Raw genomic sequence first — 14684 nt, 5'->3', positions numbered from 1 at the left:
TTACTGTTTGGCTGTGGGTCTTTGCATCTAGTTAGCTCAGTTGCTGAACTACACTTCTTTGATGACAACTGGGCTAGGCAGAGTATCAATAGGAATCATTTCATTGAAAAATATTTCAAGTCCTATTTGGTTCTACCTTGAGTCTCTGGACTGACTAGCCTCTGGTTCCTGGGGATCCACACAATGTCAGGTGTGGACTCCCTTTCTTGACTTGGGCCACAAGTTGGACCAGTCACTGGTTGGCCACTCCCAAAAGTTTGGTGCCTCTCTTAGCCCAGCACAGGCATGGCAAACTGTTAGTTGAAGGTTTTGTGGTTGTGTTGATGTCCTAGGACCACTGATGTTAGCATTGCCTGATTATAGAAGATGAACAGTTTCAGCTCCATACCCACTATGAAGATTTGAAAATAAGAGATTTTCTAGGATCACTCTCATGGATTCTGGGGAAATTCTACTGCACTAGGTTTCTACATAACCCTCTAAATGAATCCAGATTCCAGTTGCCTTCACATTACTCTCTCCCCTTATTCCCCTGCTTGAGCCCTTCTGTTCCCATCCCCATGTGTCCATAGTCTTCTTTCCAGAGAGATCAATGCTGAGCAAGTGTCTTTGTAGTCAGATAGGGGATCCTTTGAGCATTGCAGGACCTTGAGTTAGATCAACTTCCATTTTTCTGAGTAACCTCCATATTGATTTCCATAGTGACTGTGTAAGTTTGCACTCCCATCAGCAGTGGGGAAGTGTTCCCCTTGCTCCATATAATTTCCTGCATTAGCTGTCACTTGTATTATTGATCTTAGCCATTTTGATATGTAGAAGATGGAGCTCCAAAGTAGTTTTGACTTGCATTTCCCTGATGGCTAAGGATGATGAACTTTTCTTTTTAGTATTTCTCAGCCATTTGAGATTCTCACATCAAGAGTTCTCTGTTCAGATCTGTATCCAACTTTTATTGGGTTATCTGGCTTGCTTGTTTCTAATTTCTTGAGTTGTTTATATATTTTGGATATTAGTCCTCTGTTGGATATAAGGATGGCAAAGGAATTTTTCCATTCTGAAGACTGCCTTTTTGTCCTGTTGATAGTGTCTTTTGTCTTACATAGTGGTTCACTTTCAAGAAGGTCCAATTTAGTAATTGATGATTTTAGTGCCTGAACTTTCAGTGTTCTGTTGAGGACATTGTCTCCTGTACAATGCTTTCAAATCTACTTTAAAATTTCTCTTCTATCAGGTTATGTCTATCCCATTTTATGTTGAAGTTTTTTATCCACTTGGACTTAAGTTTGGGGCAGGGTGATAGATATGGGTCCATTTGTATTCTTCTATATGCAGACATCCAGTTAGATGGGTACAATTTGTTGAAGATGCTTTCTTTTTTCCATTTTCTTAGTCAAAAAATCAAGTGTCCTTAGGTGTGTACATTTATTTTATGGTCTTCTATTTGATTCCATTGATCAATCTGTCTGTTTCTATACCAATACCATGAAGGTTTTATTTTTATTACTATAGCTCTGTAGCATAGATTGAAATCAGGGGTGGTGATACCTTTGGGTGTTCTTTTATTATACAAAATTGTTTTAGCTAGTCTGGGATTTGTTTTTCCATATCATATTGAATATTATCTTTTCAAGGTCTGTACTATCATATTTGTATCATATCCAAATAACAAGACTTTGAATTCTTCATTTACAGTTTGGATCATCTTGATCCTTTTCAGTATCTTATTGCTCCAGCTACCACTTCAATTATGATGTAGAATAGATATGAAGAAAGTGCACAGCTTTGTCTTCTTCCTGATTTTAGTGGAATTATATTGAGTTTCTCTCCATTTACTTTGGTTTTGGCTATTGACTTACTGTAAACTGCCTTTACTACATTGCAGTATGTTGCCTTTACCCTTAATTTCTCTGAAACTTTTATCACAAAGGAGGTTTGGGGACTGTCACATTTTGGGCACTGAGAGAGATGAACACTTCTTTTTTTCAGTTTGTTTATATGGTGGATTATATTGATGGTTTTTTGTTTATTGAATCATCGCTGCATCACTGGAAGGTAACCTGTGTGATCATGGTGGATGCTGTCTTCTTAGATTCAGTTTGCAAATATTTTATTTAGTACTTTTGCATCAATATTCATATGTGTAATTGGCCTGAAATTCTCTTCACTGAGTCTTTGTGTGTTTTAGGTGGCAAGGTAGTTGTGGCATCTTAGAATGAGTTTGGCAGTGTTCCTTCTGTTTCTATTTTGTGAAATAGTTTGAGGAGTATTAGCCTTAGTGCTTATTCAAAAGTCTGGTAAAATTTTGCACTAAAACCATCTGTCCCAGGGGGTTTTTTGGTTGGTAGACGTTTAATGACTGCTTCTACTTCCTTGGAGATGATAGGACTATTCAGATAGGTTACCTGATCTTAATTTAGCTTTGGTAGTTGGAATCTGTCTAGAAAATCATCTATTTTATTTAGATATTCCAATTTTGTGGAGTATAGGCTTATAAAGTAAGACAATGATTTTTGAACTACCTTAGTGTCTGTTGTTATATCTCCTTTTTTTCATTTGCGATTTTGTTGTGTACTACCTGATTGTTAGTTTGGCTAAAGGTTTGTCTATCTTGTTGATTTTTTCTAAGAACCATCTCTTACTTTTGTTGATTCAACTTATTATTCTCTGTGTTTCTAATTGACTTATTTCACCCCGATACTGATTATTTCCTGATGTCTATTCCTCATGGGTGTGTTTTCTTTCTTTTTTGTCTAGAGTCATCATATGGACTTTTGCTAGTTTGAGAAGTCCCAATCTCTTTATGACGGCACTTAGTGCTATAAACTTTCCTCTTAGGATTGTTTTCATAGTGTCCTGGAGTAGAAACTTAAGGGTTCTTTGGAAAGGCAGTTGTATTTGATGGTGTTTTCTTGGAGCAAACATGAAGGAGTGTTTTTGTGAAGTGGACACAGGTGAAAGGCTAAGACAGACTTGTGAAAGAATGTTTCATTGAAGCAGGTACAGGAAAAATGATGTTCTGCTAAAGCAAGAACATGAAAGGACAGGTGATCAAGGATTCTTCACTAATAGGAGGCATATATTGGTCCACCCTGCACTGAGTAGTTAAGCTCTATTTGTTGGGACTCCATAGAAAGGAACATATCAAAAAACTTCTGGTTATGTGGTGCAGTTCATTGCCACTTCTGTGGACTTGGGCTGATTGGCAGAGTGATGTCAAGTGATTCTAAGACAGGCTCACATGATGAGGCAAGACGCATGAAGGACACATGATGTTTAGAGGGAGTATAAAAAGAACTAGATAGACAGTGGTCGAGGCTGAGCTAGTTTTGCTTATAGAGCTAGTTGTGGAATGCTTGTTGGTCTCACATCTTTTCAGGTCTGTGATTTTCTGAGAGAGGCAAACTTCTTCTGGAGTTCTTGCTGTCCCTCCTGCTGCCTTGTGCTGAGGCTGAGAGGTGTGGTTGTCTCTGTTAGGTTGTGCTACCCTTATTGATTCATGTTTGCTATCCAAAACCTACTGAACTGGATTGCTGTTATATCCATGAAGTGTTTACAAGTGGATCAAGCTGTGCTGCTAACCTGTGAACTGAACTGCTGATTTACAGACAACAGAGATGGGACTTGCTCCAAAGCACCATTTCTAAACAAGTTCACTTCCTCCATATCCTTCCTTTTCTACTAGTAATCCTTTCTCAGAGGTCATAGGCTAAAAGGGATTTTTTCATGAATTTGTGAGATTTCTGTTATTGTTGATGTCAGCTTTAATCCATGGTAATCTTATTTTTTTAAATTTTTTATTAGGTATTTTCTTCATTTACATTTCCAATGCTATCCCAAAAATCACCCATACCCACCCCCCACTCTCCTAACCACCCACTCCCCCTTTTTGGCCCTGGCGTTCCCCTGTACTGGGGCATATAGTTTGCAAGTCCAATGGGCCTCTCTTTCCAGTGATGGCCGACTAGGCCATCTTTTGATACATATGCAGCTAGAGACAAGAGCTCCGGGGTACTGGTTAGTTCATATTGTTGTTCTGCCTATAGGGTTGCAGTTCCCTTTAGCTCCTTGGGTACTTTCTCTAGCTCCTCCATTGGGGGCCCTGTGATCCATCCAATAGCTGACTCTGAGCATCCACTTCTGTGTTTGCTAGGCCCCGGCATATCCTCACAAGAGACAGCTATATCTGTGTCCTTTCAGCAAAATCTTGCTAGTATATGCAATGTTGTCTGCATTTGGAAGCTGATTATAGGATAGATCCATGGATATGGCAATTACTAGATGGTCCATCCTTTCGTCACAACTCCAAATTTTGTCTCTGTAACTCCTTCCATGGGTGTTTTGTTCCCAATTCTAAGAAGGGGCAAAGTATCCACACTTTGGTCTTCGTTCTTCTTGAGTTTCATGCGTTTACAAATTGTATCTTATATCTTGGGTATTCTAAGATTCTGGGCTAATATCCACTTATCAGTGAGTAAATATTGTGTGAGTTCCTTTCTGATTGGGTTTCCTCACTAAGGATGATACCCTCCAGGTCCATCCATTTGCCTAGGAATTTCATAAATTCATTCTTTTTAATAGCTGAGAAGTACTCCATTGTAGATGCATGGGGTTATTTCAGTCTTCTTGTATCTGTTGGGATTTGCTTTGTGACCAATTATATGGTTAATTTTGGAGAAAAGCTCCATGAGGTGCTGAGAAGGTGCATTCTTTTGTGTTAGGATAAAGTATTCAATAGATACTTCTTAGGTCTATTTGAATCATAATGCTGTTAGTTTCTCTATTTCTCTGTTTAGTTTCTGTCTTGTTGACCTGTCCATTGGTAAGAGTATGGTGTTGTGGTCCTCCACTATTAATGTGTGTGGTTTCATGTGTAATTTAAGCTTTAGTAATGTTTCTTTATGAATGTTGATGTAATTGCTTTTGGGACACAGATGTTCAGAATTAAGATGTCCTCTTGGTAGATTTTTCCTTTGATGAATATTAAGTGTTCTTCCCTGTCTCTCTTGGTTGCTTTCAGTTGAAAGTCTACTTAGTTCGATATTAGAATGGCTACTCCAGGTTATTTCTTGGGTCTATTTCCTTGGAAAAGCTTTGCCTAGCCCTTTATACTGAGATAATGATCATCTTTGTTGGTGAGATATGTCTCTTATACACAACAGAATGATGGATTCATTTTATGTAATCATGTAATTATTCTATTAGCCTGTGTGTTGGGAAATTGAGTCCCTTGATGTTGAGAGATATTAATGACCAATGATTTTTAATTCCTGTTATTTTGATGTTAGTCTTGGTTGAGTGTATATGTGAGTGCATGCGCATGTGTGTGATTTTGTCTTCTATTGGGTTTAATGGTGTGAAATTATTTATTTCTTGTGTTTTCTTGAGTTTAGTTAACCTCATTGCATTGGATTTTTTTTCTGGTATCGTCTGCAGGGCTGGGTTAGTGGAAAGGCATTTAAATCTGGTTTTGTCATGGAATATCTTGGTTTGTCCATCTACGTTGACTGAGAGCTTTGCTGGATATTGTAGTCTGGGCTGATAGCTCTGGTTTTTTGCGGCATGCAAAAGAACTGTGCCCAGGACATCTTTAGTAATGAACTTTATAAAAAACATTGCCATGATCTTTTAGGGAAAATGTCATAGGAAGAGGAACACCTATGCCAAAATATTACTTCCTTTAGCCAGCTAACACCTCAGCCTTCATAGCTTCTACCCAATCTTGTCTTTTACCTCAGATCCTTACCTTGTCATTGGCTACTCCCTGGTTTATGACATCATTTTCTCTCCTACCCTACCAGCATCTGGTAGAATCTTGGGGGTTCCATGGAGCTACCTGTAAACAAATTGGATCACAGGCAACCTATGACCATTGAGAAATGTCTGCTAGTGGACAGAGGGACCAGTTTGGTGAGAAGATCAGTCAAGGACAACCATTTATCCTGCTCCATTGTAACATGAATTACTGCTATTCCCTCCCACCCTTGCCTTGACAATGTCAGGTAAGGAATGAAGCTTTAAAATGTTGATCATACCTTTCCTTATCTTTAGTATAAATTTAAATCCTCAGAAGACTATGGATACTAAAGATACAAATATCTCAAGTTGAATAGCACATTTAGTTTTGGTTCTTAATAAGAATATGATTTTGGACTGACTATTTAGTCTCAACTGTTTCTTCATCTGCTTCAGGGAGATTACAGTGTATGCTCTAAGCATAGTATAGTTGTGTCTTAAGAGGCAAGGAAACAGGAAAAAATTTCAGGTAATTATTGATGTTGTTAAATTTAACAGAAACATAAAGTAGAAAAGTGTGAAGAATCTAACAGTCCATACCATGATTGGGATGGTCTCCCTCCACTACTGCTTCCCTGTTACTGTTCAAATTCAGTGCTTTTCTAAATGTATCTTTCACACAGGTATGGTGGCACACCTACATTCGTATTTTATGTGGGTACTATAAACAGATTCATCAATGAACACAGTATGTAGTGGTTGAAATAATGAAGATCAGATTAAGTCTACCTTGGACTACAGTAGCCCTGCCTTGACACAAACAAAATAAAAAATACAGGATGAGAGTGAATACCATGTCTAGAGAACTCAATCTATCTTAGTTAAAAAGAGAATGTGGGAGAATCTAAGAGGGGACTGGAATCTGTGAAGTCAGTAAATGCAGTGAAAGAAATCTTGAGGCTGTTATATGAAAGACAGACCCACAGGAACTGGAGAGAGCGAAACAGTCCAAAGTATAAAGATGAGGGGCTAGAAAACATAGATATCAAATAAGTGAAAACTCAGAGAATATCCTAAAGGAACACCAAGATAATTAAAGACCAAATATTGCAAAGAACCACAGATTCAAAATGAAAAAGAATCAAGGCATTGCAATGTCCCAAGTCTTGTCTAGGCAAGCACACTGTTGAGGTTTGTCTGGGTGCTGGTTCCATGTTATATATAGAGGACACAATCCCCCTCTGTTCCCTTGTTCCTACTATCTATCACATCTTGTGAAGAGTTTGCTAAGATTTGTGTACACAGGTTTTGTTGGATAATATCAGTTGGGGCTGGTAACATCACAGTCACTTGTTCTCTGTATAACGCTAACTGACACAGAACCTGGAATTCTCACAATGCTGCCCCTCCAGAAGAGTCATAGGTAAGTAACAGTAACAGAGGAAGAATCAGTCTTATTTGGGGTTGAATTTCTAATATGTTAGCACATCTCAATGTGTCAGCCCTAAACACACAAAAGTACCCTGAAATATTATCAACAAGTCATATAAATGTCTAACAGGTATACTTAAATGATAAGAAGTCATGAATTATAGAAGGAGTTGTAGTGGCACAGGAGGACTTAGAAGGGGTAAGGGATAATTAAGAAACCCAGAATTCACTTATGAAATTCCATGATATATATTTTTTAAGCTCAGAATAAAAGTTACGCTGGTGGATTTGGTAGACATCCATGATAGTACCATTCTAGAAGCAGAGTCAGGCCAAGACCAGTCTTTCTGATTCTAAGGCAAGCCATATCTAAGTAGAGAGACCTGTCTCTTTACATAAAGTAAGATATGCACAAAACAGGGCAAAGTTAGGGGCATGAGAAGTTGTCTCAGGCTCTCCTACCCCTGAACACTTTTGTTACAGTACCCAGATATGAGGTTATATCAGAGTAGGTATGAGAGCAAGATAAAGCAGGTGAAAACGAACTGTGTTTAGAATAGAGCAAAGGTTACCAAGTCAACTAGGCACTGATTGCCCACACAGGAAGAACAGATATCAAGTGAGTGTCATCATGTCCAGTACCAAGAATTAGTCTGAACATTTGGAAATATTCGAGGGAACACTGGTCTAGAACCACTCTCCCAGACAGTAGGACCTGGAGCTAGCTCCCCAAATGTCACTAGAAAACATCCATCTCATTTTCCCACTGTCCTCTTCCTTCCCTACAGAAAATTTCCAAAGCACACCTATTTTTGATACAGAAAGCACTCTACAGCTCTCTCTGCCTGTGCTGAACAATTCCACACCCTCGGGAATAGTGTGCAACTACGCCAGTGCCTCCTTCCCACCTGTGAGTTCAGCATGGCTCCTGCCATCAGCATCCAGCACTTCTCTCCAGCCACTCATGGGCACTGACTACCTTAACCCAAATTCTAGCATGACTATGCTGACAATGCTGAGTGACCAGAGCCAGGTCTCCAACTCCACACTCTCCTGTCCAGGTATTCTTGAGTGGAATATCACAGGAAGCACAGACTGGAGGGCACCTGCACCCTAGGAATTCAATGTTTCCTGGACACCACAATGTCCTTTTCTACATCAGTCTAGTGTAATAAAATTTTAGATCAAAATGCCATAGCACTTTCTATACAACATTGTCTGCTAGCTTTATTCAGGCCACACTACCTGTGGTGCTAAATCAAGAATATAGCCTGGTACATTCATACCAGGAGGGTAGCCATATATATTACTATGAGCACAACAGCCTGGGACCTCTGATACCTGGGGAACTCAGACAATGCCTTCAGGACTATGGCTCTGCTTCTTCCCCTGAGAGTCAGGCCTCTGCCCCATCACCAGAGATGGTGATGGTGCTAAAGAAATGTCCAAACACCTCTCTCTACCTCTGCCACCATGTATTGCACATTTGCTCAAGCCATGCTGTACAACAGTCTTCCTAGTAAGTAGTGAGTCAGGAGGGGAAGGAGTGGGATCTGCAATCCACCTTTCAGTAATGGATGTCCCACACAGAGGGAGAATGTGGGTCCTTCCAGGTTAAGTACAGCTGTGGCTTTCCATCCTCACCTTCAGGCTCTATCATGAGAGAGCGTGCAAGGCATAATGAGTAGTATCCACACTAAGTTAAGTTATGCCCACAGAGCACACCACACTCATACATCACTGACCAATGTGATCAGTCTCATGTCCCAACAACACTGTAATCAACTCTTTCCTGGTATGTTGCTCAGAGCTATAGTAGACACCAAAGAATTGTGTGTGTGTGTGTGTGTGTGTGTGTGTGTGTGTGTGTGTGTGTGTGTGTGTGTGTAAGTATGTGTGACTGGATCATCCATAAGTTAAAATTTTTCTGCAGATTAACACAGCAAAGAACCATGCTAGAGAACATATTCCTCCCAGATCCCAAACACTTGTCCTGGAATTCTCTTACGCTTAAAATAATATAGTGAGTTAGATGCAGTGCATGTACCACTGCTGAAATTGCCATTCTGTGACTTCTTTTTTTTTCTTTTGCTGTGTACTTCAGAGGAGACCCATGACAAAAATTTTAAGATTATGTAGACATGTTCTCTAATACTGAGACACACACAAACCCAAGGATTTCAGTTTCTTATATCAATTTTCATGCCACTTGTAAGAAGCTTGTGAAACATGGGACTGGAGGAAAGCCTCTGTTGTTGAAATTCTTGTCTGGACTGGATTTGGATATCTAAACCCATGTAAAAATCCAGGCTTCTGAGAGTATCTGTGTAATGCTGTTGGCACAAGTTCACAGAGACAAGTTCTCAGAAGTTATTGACCAGATAACCCACCTAATAGTAAAGCTCCAAGGAAATGAGAGGCAATTTATCTTTTTATACAAAGGGGAAGGGAAGTAAGGACCACACGCCAAAGGAATTCTGAACCTTACCATGTTGGCTATGCATCCACACATCACACAAACTCAAAGGAACACAAAATCATCTGAGAAATCCTGACATGGCATGGATACCAGAAACAACAGAGCAGTCACCATCTTTCTGCAAACATAGCAGGCAGCTCATAGAAATGCCTTTCCCATGGCTGCAGAGGCCAAATTGCTGTTCACCACCAAAGAAGGTCAGGACTGGAACTCAAGCAGGTCACGATACAGGAGCCAATGCTAAGGCCATGGAGGGATATTTCTTAATGGCTTTCTCAGTTTGCTCCCATATAGAAATCAAGACTGCCAGCCCAGGGATGGCACCACCCACAATGGGCCCTCCCCCTTTGATCATCAGCTAAGAAAATGCTCCACAGTTGGATTTCATGGAGGCACTTCCACAACTCAAGCTCCTTTCTCTGTGATAACTCCAGCCTGTGTCAAGTTGACACACAAAACCAGCCAGTACAAATGACCCTTATCAACTTGACACACAAACTTCACTATTAAGTTTCAACCCTTACTTTCTTATTCATCTCCAAGATCCAAATAACTTTAAAAGTCCCAAGGTCTTTACATATTAAAAGTTCAATCCTTTTAAAATTGCCAATATCTTTTAAAACCAAAGTCTTTTAAAAATTCAAAGTCTCTTAACTGTGGGCTCCACTTAAAACACTTTCTTCCTTCAATAGGGAAAAATGTCAGGGCACAGTCACAATCAAAAGCAAAATCAAACTCTAACCGTCCGATGTCTGGGATCCACTCATGATCTTCTGGGCTCCTCCAAAGGCTTGGAACACTGCTCCAGCTCTGCTCTTTGTAGCACACACTTTTTTTTCTAGGCTCCAGATGCCTATATTCCACTGCTGCTGCTGTGCTTGGTGGCCATTTCATGGTGCTGGTATCTCCAAAACTCTGCTGTCTTCCACTGCAACTAGTCCTCATAAATAGCTTCTCATAGGGTCTCATCATAGTGGCAAGCCTCAATTCCTTTGCAGGACTCCTTCAGTTCTTGGCCATCAATTGCAACTGAGGCTGCACTTTCACCAATGGCCTTCTGTAGCCTCAAATGCTCTTAATGCCTTCAACACCAGTACCACCTGGGTGACTCTTACACATTACCAAGTCCAGCTACAACACAAGGTACAAACTTGCCTATCTTCCTAGAAGATTTCACCTCACAATGTTGGTCTCCTTTTAATCACCGATAATTTCTTAGCTCCAGCTAACCAGCATCAATAGTCCCACTAACACAAAGATTCACTTTAGTGGTTCTGGTATCTTGTTCATCACAGCTGATTCTTCAGCCCCAGCTAATCAAAACTGAAATTTCACAAGTCAGGCCTCCATCTTCTGCATTGATCTCAACCATGTCTTCCAAGCTCCTACACAACATCCCACAGAGCATTTAACACCGAATGGATCTTTTAGCCCAAAGTTCCAAAGTCCTTTCACAAACAAGGTCAGATTATCACAGGGATACCCCACTATGCTGGTACCAATTTCCCTGTAGTGCTACAAAAGGAGAAAATCTTATTTACTGTGTACTGACTTCTTCCTTGACTCTTTTGCAGTGGTGGAACTGGATACATCCCTGGGATTGTCGCCTTCAGGCCAAACACTTTCTCTGCTACAGAGTCCAGAATTATACATCACTTGCACCACAGTTTCCCAGAGGAAGACACCATCTGTTGATGGGGACGGGCCATTAACAACCCCTATCCGTAGCCATGCAGAATTCCTCGCCTTGCCTGCAGCTCCAAGCTCTGAACAAACAGAGATTAAAAACATGCATGAGATGGAAGTTGAGCACTTGATGCCTCGGGATGCCTATGAGGATACTAAAGAAAATCAAGACCCATCATTCCTCCCTTTATCACACCCTGACTTGCAGCAGACTCTGCACTGCACTGACACTGGGAGAATAAGACAGACATCTGCTTCTGACAATGCCAGCTTGGGAGGCATCCGCCTAGGTCTGGAAGAGAAAGGAACACTGAACAGTTTGATGGTGTCTACTATTGACTTTGCAAATATCACTACATTGGTGGCAGATATTGACCTTCCCCAACTCTTCAACTTCCTCACAGGCCTAGATCAATACAAAGATACAAACAGCAATTGAATCCAAAAACTCCACAGTCATCTGGAGGGATCAGGCCCAAGAAAATTCCAGAGTCGTCAGTGGGTCCTCTGACCAGGTGAGAAAGAAAGACCATGACACCTCTGAGTTGATTGATGGAGCTCCTCAGGCCAAAATCCAAAACTTGGATCTGGTGGAGGGAGAAGGGGCTATGGCCAGTGTTGGGGTCAGTGGCAGGGCTATTGACAACATGGCTAAGGACTTGGAGGGCAAAGCTCCCAAAGTGCCACCCATCATGCCCTGCAGAGCTAGGGGACAAGGGCAAGACAAGACCAAATGGACCAGAGGAAATAATTCCAAGAAAACAGAGGAGCTCAAGAAGTCAAGGACAGAGTCAAAGCTGAAGAGAAGCCCACCATCCCCAAGCCAAGATAAAGAGGGATCTACCTGAGCTTAGCCACAGCAGCTTCAAAAAGCCTAGAACCCACCTTGGCATGCACATGCTGAAGTCTGAGCAGGTCTTCCACCCTCTGGGGATGAAGAGTGAGAAGAAAGCTGCCACCACTTCTTCCCGGGCTCTGGGAACTTCTAGCAACAACAAATATCCCGGGCCAGGTCCAGCCACAATAGTACTACAGGATATGGCTCATGAGTGCCAGGGCCCTGACAAAACTCCAGGCAAGGTTCAGAGAGCAGAGAGCAGTGCTCTCAAGGAGTGTCCATCTCAGTCTCAGTATGAGCTGCCCCCAGCTGGGAAGGTCAGGTTAGTAGCTCTGCCTTTCCCAACCCAGGACCATCCTCAAGCCAGACCTGTTTCTAGAAAGCCCCTCAATCTGGCTTCACACAGGCCCACTACAGCTTACTCTGAGAGGTGTCATTTTCTCTCAGCTCAGCTTACCACACTCAAGCCATCCCAACCACCTTCTATCAGCAAATCTTTGATGGCTTCTGCCAAGCCAGCTCTGCCAATTTCTTCCAGTTCCACACGATCTAATGTAACCAACATCATCTACATTAGCACTGGGCCTCAGTCAGGCACCTTGAGGCCTACATCCTATAGAGAACCATCTCAGACTTCCCTCCAGATGGAGCTTCTTTCTGCTGCCAAGAACAAGGTTCCAGCACCTCTTGAACCTCAAACTCAATATCTGTTGCAAGACTTCAGCTGCCAACCCATTCCATGGAGAAAAGTTGACATTCTGGGACCAGTTGTCTCACAGCCCATCACAAAAGAGCAGAGGCCAGGGAGGGAGGCCATGAAGAGGAGGGCTCAACAGGAGTGAGAGAATGCTGCCAAGTACACCTCTCCTGGGAAACTGCAGCTTTTTCTCCAGAGGGAAAAAGATATGGAAATTTCCCCATATTATGGCTATGCAATGTAAGAGCTGCCCAGATCTTTCAGTGTGGACAAGGATAAATATAGACACTGATACATACATATACATGAGTAGTATATGAATGTGTAGTAGTGACATGGGTACATCTGTGTTATGTAAATGTTTGTTTATAAAAATTGACAGACAAATTTTCTATCATACTTGTAAATATTTGACTGGAGAAATTTAAGTCAATCCTTTAATTCATGGTATATAGTGGATTTGTTTTTATTCTCATGACTGATTTTTAAAAATCTAGGTTGCTCAAGTGATATAGGTTACATAAATATATCATATGATATAAAATTCTGATAATATTTATTATTAAAGCAATTCATCAATAGCTATAGTGGTAATAAATTTATTCTCCTTGATAATTTCATTGTACTAGTCACTGAACATGGTGTGTTCCCTAAAATTTATACTGTAATCTGAAGACACTCGAGCTGTTACCAGTTCCTCTCACCCCAGCTCTTACTCATTATTCTGTAACAGAACTTTTCCTGCAATTTGTGAGATGAAATACAGGCTTTCATGTATATACAACCTAGCACTCATACACGAGAAAAACATTATCAGGATGAATATGTTTCTGAAATGGATTGAATTAGATAAATGTATTTGTCTCAAGTTGTATCCATTTCTGAAAATAATTTATTTTAAAGTGTGTGTCTCCTCTGTATATATTCTTTGGCAACATGTGTGTGTACTTCCAACAAAACAAGATAAGGGTGTCAGAACTCTGGTTCTGGAATTGAGGAAGGCTGAAAGGCACCATGAGAGAGCTAGTAACTCAGACTGGGGTCTCTCCAAGAACAATATGCTGTTGTGTATGCTGAGACATCTCACCTGGCCCAGGCAGAATGCCGATTTGTGTAAATAACATGATTTCATTTTCTTTATGGCTGAAAATACATCTTTATCTATGTCCAACATGTTTTCCTCACCCATGATGAGGCTTTTGAACACCAAGCTTGTTTTTTTTTTTAATTTTGCAATTTATTGCAGAAATGGCTGCAATCACCACTAATGCACAAGGGTCTCTCCAGGACACCAAGCTTGGTTCCCTAATTTATTGCAGATATGGCTACAGTCAGCACTGATGCACAAGGATCTCTCCAATATGCTGAGTTCTTTGGAATGGTATACTTTAACCATGTGGTAGTCCAGGTTTTGGCTTTTGGAGAACCCTCCAAATTGACATCCAAACAGGCTGGAATACTTCACATCACCACCAACAGTTCATAGCTTCCTGTGCATTCCCTCAGAGATTTTTGTCTTTCCTTTTCTGACTGACTTTGGATGACATTTCCTGAAGTTTCACTGTACAATTCTGATTCTTCCTGAGTCTGGGGAAATTATTTGTTTTCAACAAACTGAGTTGCCTTTCTTCTTATGATGCTGATATTTTTCTAATTATAAATAATCTAGATACTTATCTTCTAAGATATCTATAGAAAATATTTGCCTCTGTTCTTGAGGCCATATCAACTCCTTTCTTAGCTGGGAAGGATCCATTTACTTACCCTGAGGAACAGTTTGTGAACTGTCAGGATTTCTTGCATGGCTGGGGTTTTTCTAC

At 40.8% G+C, this 14684-nt stretch overlaps 1 pseudogene; it reads left to right on the top strand.

Annotated features, from left to right (window-relative positions):
* Gm16387 (predicted gene 16387) lies at positions 5893-13134 on the top strand (annotated as a pseudogene).

Source organism: Mus musculus, chromosome 7, assembly GCF_000001635.26.
Source record: "Mus musculus strain C57BL/6J chromosome 7, GRCm38.p6 C57BL/6J".
NCBI classification, from domain to species: domain Eukaryota; kingdom Metazoa; phylum Chordata; class Mammalia; order Rodentia; family Muridae; genus Mus; species Mus musculus.
The sequence above is the reverse complement of the archived record's forward strand: the minus strand, read 5'-3'. Positions and strand labels throughout refer to the sequence as shown.